This window comes from Aplysia californica, unplaced genomic scaffold (assembly GCF_000002075.1).
Source record: "Aplysia californica isolate F4 #8 unplaced genomic scaffold, AplCal3.0 scaffold00641, whole genome shotgun sequence".
Lineage (NCBI taxonomy): Eukaryota > Metazoa > Mollusca > Gastropoda > Aplysiida > Aplysiidae > Aplysia > Aplysia californica.
This window is the reverse complement of record NW_004797911.1, coordinates 253,227-262,976: the sequence shown is the minus strand read 5'-3', so window position 1 is coordinate 262,976 and position 9,750 is coordinate 253,227.

The following is a 9,750-nucleotide window of genomic DNA, read 5'->3' as shown; positions in this document are numbered from 1 at the left end:
TCTCTCTCTCTCTCTCTCTCTCTCTCTCTCTCTCTCTCTCTCTCTCTCTCTTTCTCATGCTGTCAAGAATTTCGAAGTGCTAATTTTCTGTTGTGGGAGGGGGGTCACGTGGATGTTGTGAAAGGACTAACTAGATTCTAATTGAAGCACCAAAATGTTTTCATAATTTATTATTATCAGGACGCAATTCTGAGAAAACACAGTACAACTCACAGAAAATGAAAAATCTCAAGAATCGAAAGACAAGGTGACTATTTATTTATGTACCGGGTGCCTAAAAAGGGAACCTGTTTAACTGATTCAGCCCACAGATAATTCTGACGCTAAAAAACATTGTGACCGCTTCGTGACTTCATGGGTGATCTCTCAAAAAGTTAGTAAAGAAATTTCTAAATTTGATAAAACTCTATGCGTCGCATAGATTTAGATAAAAATTTTCAGAACAAAAAAATACTATTCTATGACTCAAAAAAAAAAAAGGTTGAAATGCAAGTGGAAAGAAAAAAAAAGAAGAGAAAAAAGTGATGTGAAGAAAAACAGTCAGCCATTGTGAGAAGCGCTGGGGGCTAAATCAGAGAGCAATAGTTGGTCATCCTTGGACCAATTTCAACAAAACTTCGTAGAAATATAATTCAACCATGGAGACGTTACATATTTCAATGTGGAAAAAAATCTACCAAAAAGTTAAAAAAAAAAAAAAAGTTTTTGGTTAGATCTCTAGTTGCCGTTTTTTTGTTTTGTTTTGTTTGTTTTGCTGCTGTTGTTTTTGTTTGGGGGGGTTGTTGTTTTTTTAAATATTTTAACCAAAACTGAGTTAAACGCAAAACTTTGCAACTACTAAAAATTCAATTCTTGTTCTTTTTCAAAACACAAACAATGTAGTCACTCTCTGTGAATTGAGGAACAAGTTTATACAGATTTGATATTGCCCAAATTAACACAGGGGTAGCTATTTATGTAGCCAAGTGTTGACAATTTCTCTCCATAAAGCTCTGTTACACCACAGGAAAATTTGAATAACGCCGTGGCACGTTTCTGGGTCAATTCTTTGGACGTCCTGTTCCAAAATTTGTTTTAGTTGTTCAATTGTTTCGTTTATGGGTTAGTTCCATAGACTTTGTCTGATAAAAATCCCCAAAGGTAATAACTGAATGGGCTCAAGTATGGGGAGTACAGTGACTATTCATTTTAAAGTTTCTTCCTTAAGCTTATAAGAGGTTCCCCAAACCTTTTCTTGCAATCATACAAGGACCACTCTTGACGCGTAGGTGTGACTCCATTCCAGTGGAACCAGGTCTCTTCAGCATTACATCTTCTCTTCCCTAAATTTCTCCTAAGCTTTCTCACCACGGTGAGATTGAATGTGACTGTCGTGGTTTTACCGTCCTTTTCCTGAAATCAAAACGCCCCTGTAGCTTTATACTTTTAAACAGTAAAATTTTGCGGGTTTTTTTGTGGTTGAAATGATATTGTAAACGTGATATTTCTTGATGAACACACTGATTGATTTTCGACAATATTTACATAAGAATAGTTCTCTTATATATCAGCATAAAATATCACAGAGAAATAAAGGAGTATGACATTGAAATAATTACGCTATTAATTATATTATCTCGTCATATAACTGAATGTCCACTATACTTTCGTTTTACGATTTCGCATATCTGCGTTTGCATAATTCTCTGGAGATTGGGTGCGAGTTTTTTTTTGTTTTGTTTTGTTGTTTTGTTGGGGGGGGGGGGGGGGGGGGGTCCCTAGATTATGGTGGGAGGGGGTCAAAAGAGGGGGGGGGTAATGAAGTGGGCAAAGGGGGGGGGCAGGGGCGGCTCGTCCATAGAGCACGGTCGTGCACTGCCGCCCAAAAAATGTAATGCGCTCAACACCCACAAAGAGACATTAAAAGAACCTTTACCTTCCACCATCCAACCAGTTTTCCATACAAGTTCCTCGCCAGAGCCTATTCGTTCATTACAACATCTACAACTCTACAACATCTACTATACCATATCAAGTCCTTGTGCTTCACCCAAGTAAAAAATAGCAAGTTCAGTAGTGTAATCTGTATCGGAAAAAGCTCTATGGGCCGACCGAAACAACGATGACGTTTCGATTCGATCGAGTTTCTTAGTTCATAAATATTAATAAGGCAGCACAATCTCAATGTGCACCAGCCGAGCAAAGCCCATAGAGGCAGTATAAAATAAGGCCATCTCAGACCAGTCGATGGCCTACACAATTCAATGCCCGTACTTTGATAGTTTTGGAGCAACCCACCGGAGTGCTCACAGTGATGTGCGATTGGTCCATTGTCTTGACATTTATATCTCTAGCCCAAGGAGCTTAGAACTAATGGAGCCTCCTCTCTCTCTCTCTTCGCGGCGCCGCGAGCAGTACGCCGCGTTGGGGATCAAATATGGCCACCGAGTGTGGGCTAAATCACGAACTGTGGCGTTTCTTTTTATAGAATTTTATCGGGCTGGGCCACGTTGTGGGGGTGGGCGGGGTGGAGGAATGCACGCAAGGAAGAGGGGATGGGGCTGGGATGAAAGAGGAGGGGCGGGCCTTGGGAAGGGACGAAGGAGAATGGGAAAAATTAAATAAGAAGAGAGAGAGAGAGAGAGAGAGAGAGAGAGAGAGAGAGAGAGAGAGAGTGAGTGAGTGAGTGAGACAGACAGACAGACAGACAGGCAGACAGACAGACAAACAGACAGAGAGAGAGAGAGAGAGAGAGAGAGAGAGAGAGAGAGAGAGAGAGAGAGATTGTGATCAACTGACGGGCTGACGGATAATGACAGGGAGAAAAAATTATGTGTGTGATACGGACTGTTCAATTCTTTAAGAGTTTTATGTTATAAACTAGTTTAAAAATCAAAAAGATGTGTAAAATAAGAAGAAAACTTGTCCGAGTAACATAAAATTATCAAACATACCAAATTAAAAAGATACTCTTTCAAGATGCTAAAATATATAATTATAAGAAATGGATGAAAATATACTTTTAAACTGAATTTAAGATATATGATTGCATGATTCTAGGCGTGTGCCATAACTAACTTTATGTGAAAGGAATAGCGGACACAAAAGAGGGTCGATGTTTGCTTTATCTAATTGCTAACAGTATGTCTTGGTCTATAAATAATATTATTGATCACAATAATTTTGTTTCCTGGTTTTCACAAAGTGGAGCGCACAATGATTTCAAATATTCCCCCCAAAAAAGAGATAACAGCACCCTTGGAGGTGTGATCGCATGCATGAGCGTGGATAACCTTTGAAGGGTTGGGGGGTTTTTCAGTAAAGTATGATATGGAGAGCAGCGTTTTTAGTCCCTTATTACACTCCGGAGGGGGATAATTTATCTTAGTGATGACTCTTGTGTAGTAAAATTTGTTGTTGCTTTGTTTGGTTTATTTTTTAACAGCAGAATCTTAAGTGAACCGGAATTATTGATTGTGGGATCTTAGGTGAAGACTACAACAATAGAATTAAACCGAGTATAGTTCTATCTAACAAGACTCAAACTCTTATCCACCCCACCCTACCTTCTCCCCTCATCTGATATGGTTTGGTGTTTCTTTAACATAGAAAATATTCATCATTATTGTTGTTCAATATTGATTTCTTGTTCTAATGGAGCCTCTAGATATCTACATTTAGACTACAGTAGCATCTAATTTGCATACACAAAGGAAAGCAATATCTTTAATTAAAATGTATAATATGTATATACATACACACACATAATAATTATATATATACTCATAATAATTATAATATATTTATGAATAAGAATACTTAAAAAAAATTGAGTATCCCAGTCTTTCTGCTGGGGTGTTGTATCCCTTTCAGCCTGGGTTGGCCTTGGCATGTAGCGCCGGGGCCAGCCTCTTATGAATTAATGATTCAAATTGTGTTGCTGGGGGCATAGAAACACTTTCATTCAAATTTTTTAAAAGGGAAACAACTTAACTGTGAAAACTTCGGTCCACTGCAGCATCATATCGGTTCTTACACTTAAATACAACACAGGTGCAAGGCATTTTTACTAATTGACTTGCCTAATCTGAAGGACCTCGGAATAAAACCTTCTTTCTTATCTAGATTTCAGTGCCTTAATCGGGCAATCGCGCAGCGCAGGTAGCCCACGGTTCCGCCGCGAGAGAGGGCTCCTATCAGGCGTGCGGTGCTGCCCACAGAGCATCCTCCATTACTTTTAATCTCCTTGCTCTAGCCCATAGATATACACTATAGTCACTAGATACCGTACGCCCCTCTCTCGCCTTGCTGCGCGATGGCCACATTCGACAGCGGCGTCCGCCATGTTTCGGTGGGCGAGCTGTGTGAAGGAATTTAAGCTAAAGCAATGGGCTAGGCATGTTTTCTCTCTCCCTCACACGCGATAGGCGAGGCTTGGTCCTTGTTAATTTATTTTTTTTACATGGGCGCCGTGGCGTACTATCTAGGTTACTAAATAGCAATAATACAGCGTTCTTTCTACAACTAGATCTACAAACAAATGTATTATTAAATAGATAGAGATAGAGAAAGAGGCTTTAAAAAAGAACCACAAAAAAACCCTTTATTTTTTCATCAGCACTTTATCTACGAAGTGGTTTATTTCTTATTGACTGAATCAAAGGGTTTTGGGCCTATAGAACTTTTTAAAAGAAGTATGAAAAGATGTGGGTGTCATGGGAACCTCCCAATCACCCCACCCTCTCTCTCCTCCCCAATCACAATACCCCCCCCCCCCTCCCCAAGTTAGGCTTTAAATTAAATCAAGATGAGCCGTAGAAAAAAATTCCAGTTTTTTCTGCCATTAGGTGTAGGAAGGCAAAACCTCTTCATAAAGCAAATTCAGCCAAACAAATGATGAATGCATGTAGATCTACAAGTATTTAAAAAATCGAGTCAAACTTTCCCTTGTGACATTTGAACAGGAAACTGTATTTTTCATTCTTACGTTCAGTTATTTTATTTTAAAGTATACCAAATAAGTATAGTGCTTTCTTCTGTATGTATTAAACTTTGGTTTATATTGATTTTAAGAACTAAAGTAAACGATTTACAGCACGTAAACTAAAGCTCCTTCTATTGCTGTTTTAAGTAAGTCTAATTTTAGACATTCGTAACACAAGAGTGACAACTCTGGACTTACTAAAGATAAAAAAGTGAACTTAATGTTGTTTTGTAACCTGGTCAATTGTTTTTCTACACAGAGTAGTGATAACTTAAACAAAAAACCTTTACTAATTGGGTTTTTGGACAACATTCAATAAAACAAAAACATTAAACAGTACACTGTTTGATAAAGAAATTACCTGCCCATTGTGAAAAAGATCTAGGTGCTAGTCAACCTTAACTTCACATGGCCCAGAACCTTGCTGATAGCTCTTTATATAAAAAAAACAACCGGAGTGACTATTTGTGTCTATAAGACATATTATGAGCTCAAAATAGATGATGTTATTTTTTTTAAAAAACAGACATCACTGATCTGCCTGACAGAAGCAGTGATGAGTTGTTTAAATTCATTCGAGCAAACACATATAAGACGCTGTGCATATACATTGTATAGCAAGCTCAGCACCAAGCGCACTCTGACTATGGTTTCCTTTGTCGCTAATAAGCTTTGAATATATATCCTATACTTTACATCATGCATTTTAGACACGAGCCTATCTTTGGCTGCTTCCATCCATAAAAATAATTATGATTGATGATACTGTTATTATTACTATGTTTAATTTATCTTAAGTCAGTGAGTCATTGTCAAATGAGTGAAATTAGTATCTCAGATTAGTAGATCTAGCTTGTTTAAGTAAGTAATTTAAACACCTTTGTGTGCAAAATTGCAGTGGTTAGATATGATATCAATTAAGTGAAAGGTAGGCTTTGATCAGACCAAGCTCTTAATCTTTTCGAATATTTTCTTCCAAACATAGATCTGGATCTAATCTGTCAAAATTCTTATCAATCTTATTCTTACCAGTGAAATGAAAGAGGGGTTCCTTTCGAGGCTCTGTTAGTACACTGATAAGTTAAACGCAGCAGTGTTGCACCATCCTTTCTGGTCTCGTTTTATTGTTTAAAAAAAAAAAAAGTCTCTTAGGCTGTAGATCTCCTCCTCCTCCTCCTCCTCCTCCTGCTGCTGCTGCTGCTGCTGCTGCTGCTGCTGCTGCTGCTGCTGCTGCTGCTGCTACTACTGCTACTGCTGCTGCTGCTGCTACTACTGCTACTGCTGCTACTGCTGCTACTGCTACTGCTACTACTGCTGCTCCTCCTCCTCCTCCTCCTCCTCCTCCTCCTCCTCCTCCTCCTCCTCCTCGTACTCCTCCTCCTACTCCTCCTCCTCCTATTCCTCCTCCTACTCCTCCTCCTCCTCCTCCTCCTCCTCCTACTACTACTACTACTACTACTACTACTACTACTACTACTACTACTACTACTACTACTGATAATAATAATAATAGATTTTCTACATGTAATAATAATGATAATAATAATAATGATGATAATGAATAATAATAATAATAATAATAATAATAATAATAATAATGCAGATCATTTCTATAGCGCCCACAAACACAGCTCTAGGTGCTTTAGAATCCACACAAATGCATGTATGAACAATATTCACACATGTACACACACACAGGCACACACACACACACACACACACACACACACACACACACACACACACACACACACACACACACACACACATATACACACACACGTACACACACATACACACACACGCACGTGTGCGCGCACACACACACACACACATATCACACGCTTACACATCGTACAAACATGATCTAGATCTAGAGATCTAGATATCTAGATCTAGATATTAATATGTAGATCTAGATCTCGACGTCTTTGGGGATATGGCTTTTCTTTGGGTTACATATAAACGAGTTTCAGTATTATATTCATTAAGCTGGAGCTTATTATCAATCATCCAGTTCTTGACATCATCAAAGCACATACCCATGGTGGCAGGCAAGGTTTTAACATCTGGTGGTGGAACAGATTTATACAACTGTGTATCATCTGCGTACATGTGATAATTCATACTCAACTGTGCTTTCTAATTACAGCTCCAAGCGGCTGTGTATATAACGTATACACGATTGGAGCCAATAAGACGTTAATCCAGAAAGGGACTAGATCTAGAGGTTTCACATGCTTGCACTTTTAAGAAAATCACTTTGGATTAAAAGATAACGTTAGAATCAAATAAAACACGTAAGAGCAGAGACACGCCCACTCACAGGTAAACAAACGTTTTCGCCCACCGAAACATGGCCGCCAACAAACTCAATTGTTTCCGTGTCACGTGACCTCGTACGGACTCTAGCAGAGACACTAAAATATATAATTAAATACTCTCTGACTCTAGTTTAAAAGGAGGTAACTCTATGCTCTAGCCCCACTTCCGTAACCTTGAACTTGAGCGAGGTCAACATGACGTAATTAGGTTACTGTGTTAGAAGTTGGAATGGGTTATGCTGTGGCGAACGTTTTATTACTCGAGGGTGTATTCCAATGCAGGATGAATGAAGTTGATTGCAAATAAAATAAGTTCGTCAAACAAAGTAAAAAGAAGAGAGTGAAAGAAATTGGTCCTGAACAACCAAAAGATATCAAAATAATACAACCAACAAAAAGAGGAGTGATTACAGTCAGCGTTAGCAAATACTCATTGTAGGCCTGCTGTTTCTCCTGTCTGCTTTTTGAAATTGAGGACCCCAAGTAATAGTCTTAGACAGGTTTTACTGATACTGATCTTGTCCGTGTGAAACAAGACGCACACAACACTTTCGAACAAGTAGACATAGCAGGGCAGCTAGTTGTTGGTCATCGCATTGCAACGTCTCACAATAACGAACTGGTGAGAAAGAATAGGCACGTATCGTGTAAGGTTATTGAGTGTATTGTATTTTGTGAAAAAGTCACGAACTCGCCCTTCGCGGTCATGAAAAGGGTGATTTGTCGGGGGACAGAGGTATTTTTCGCTAACGCTGTGCAGGCTCTTCGACATTTTTTGCTCACTCTACAAAATGCATCGGCGTTCTCAGACGCGTTTGTCACCGGAATATTCCATGGCCGTCTGAAACAAAGTGGAATTTGCATTCTCGACTAATTAGCACAGTGTTCATTTGGAAAGGAGAGATCCAACTTTGTCTTGCCGAAATTCAGTCTGAGCTGTGGGACGATAATTCCATCCACGATGGTATCCTGAATGTATTAAAGAGCGAAACATTTCTCATCTTTTTGCACTTTTTCAACAAAGTGTTAATGCATGTTGACGCTGTTTATGGGACCCTCTAACACAGAGGTGCAACGCCTATATCAACCTAACAAGTTCTAGACACGTTTGAAGTAGCCGCCGATGAAATTAGAAACAGTATACATTTTCTATCAACAAAACAGACCACAGAGAAACACGCTTCCAAGAGACGCAAAAACCAACGAAAATGCTGATAAGCAGACCTGTGACATAATAGTTTCTCAAATTGTTGACAATTTCTTGAAGTAAAATAAATTCAACGCTCTATCAATCTTCGACTCCTCCAAATTCTAGGACTACCAAAAGTCGTTTCCTACAGTTCTTTTAGGGCCGTTTACAGAAATACTACTGTTCTGCATAAAATCAAGTTACAGACAGAATTACAAGTATTACATTGCAATGAAATATTTAAGTTTGCTCAAGGTCGTACAATCCATGGCCTTTATTCAACTCTGAAGGACTAGATCTACAAACTCAACACAACATTTAGAGAAGTATGCAAAATCCTAGAAATCGCACTGACGTTTATGTCCATCCACAAGGACATCATTGACAGCATGCCCAACATAATAATGGACACTTTCGCGGCAGCGAAAGAACGAAAGGAAAACTTCTTCTTCAACTTCAAATATATTTTCTCAAAACAGGTAGGATGAAGAAGATATCTAATTTACCATGCCCTTGACTATCTTCAACCTGCTTTAACCTAATTGTGCACGCCCACTTTTAAGACCCACGAGCGGCCCTGGGGAGGGGGGAATAACGAAGTGAACAGATGGATGTTACGAACAGGAACATCACTGTGACGGGTGAACAACTAAGAGGTACTGGGCTCGTTTCTCGTTTCATTTATAAAATTACTTGACCCTGATTTCCTTACCATCCAAAACGCAAAAGGAGAGAAACACACACTCATGCACACACAGACCAAAAACCCCCCACAAACACACACACAAACACACACACAAACACACACACAGACACTCACACACACGCTTACACACATACACACACACACACACACACACACACACACACACACACACAAGTAAAAACACAACTTATCAACAGTAGTAGATTCACTATGAATTATTAGATTCTTATTATGTCCTAAAAAATTAGATTTTTTAAAATGAACTTGTGATGAAGCAGGTAAGGGGGGATATTCATCTTAACTTATTTAATAAAAATTGGAGAGACAAAAATATTTTTTCTTCAAACTATGGTCAGTAAAGCAAGTTGAAGTTCTAGTAAACAGAAGCACATTGACACTATTTTGTTCATGCAACGAAATATAAAGCAAGAACAGACAGACAGAAGAGTGTAGAAATAGTGTGTGTTTCTCTCATTTTTTAAAATTTTGACATAGTGCTCACCATACTGACAATAAAGAAGAAGAAGAAGAAGAAGAAGAAGAAGAAGAAGAAGAAGAAGAAGAAGAA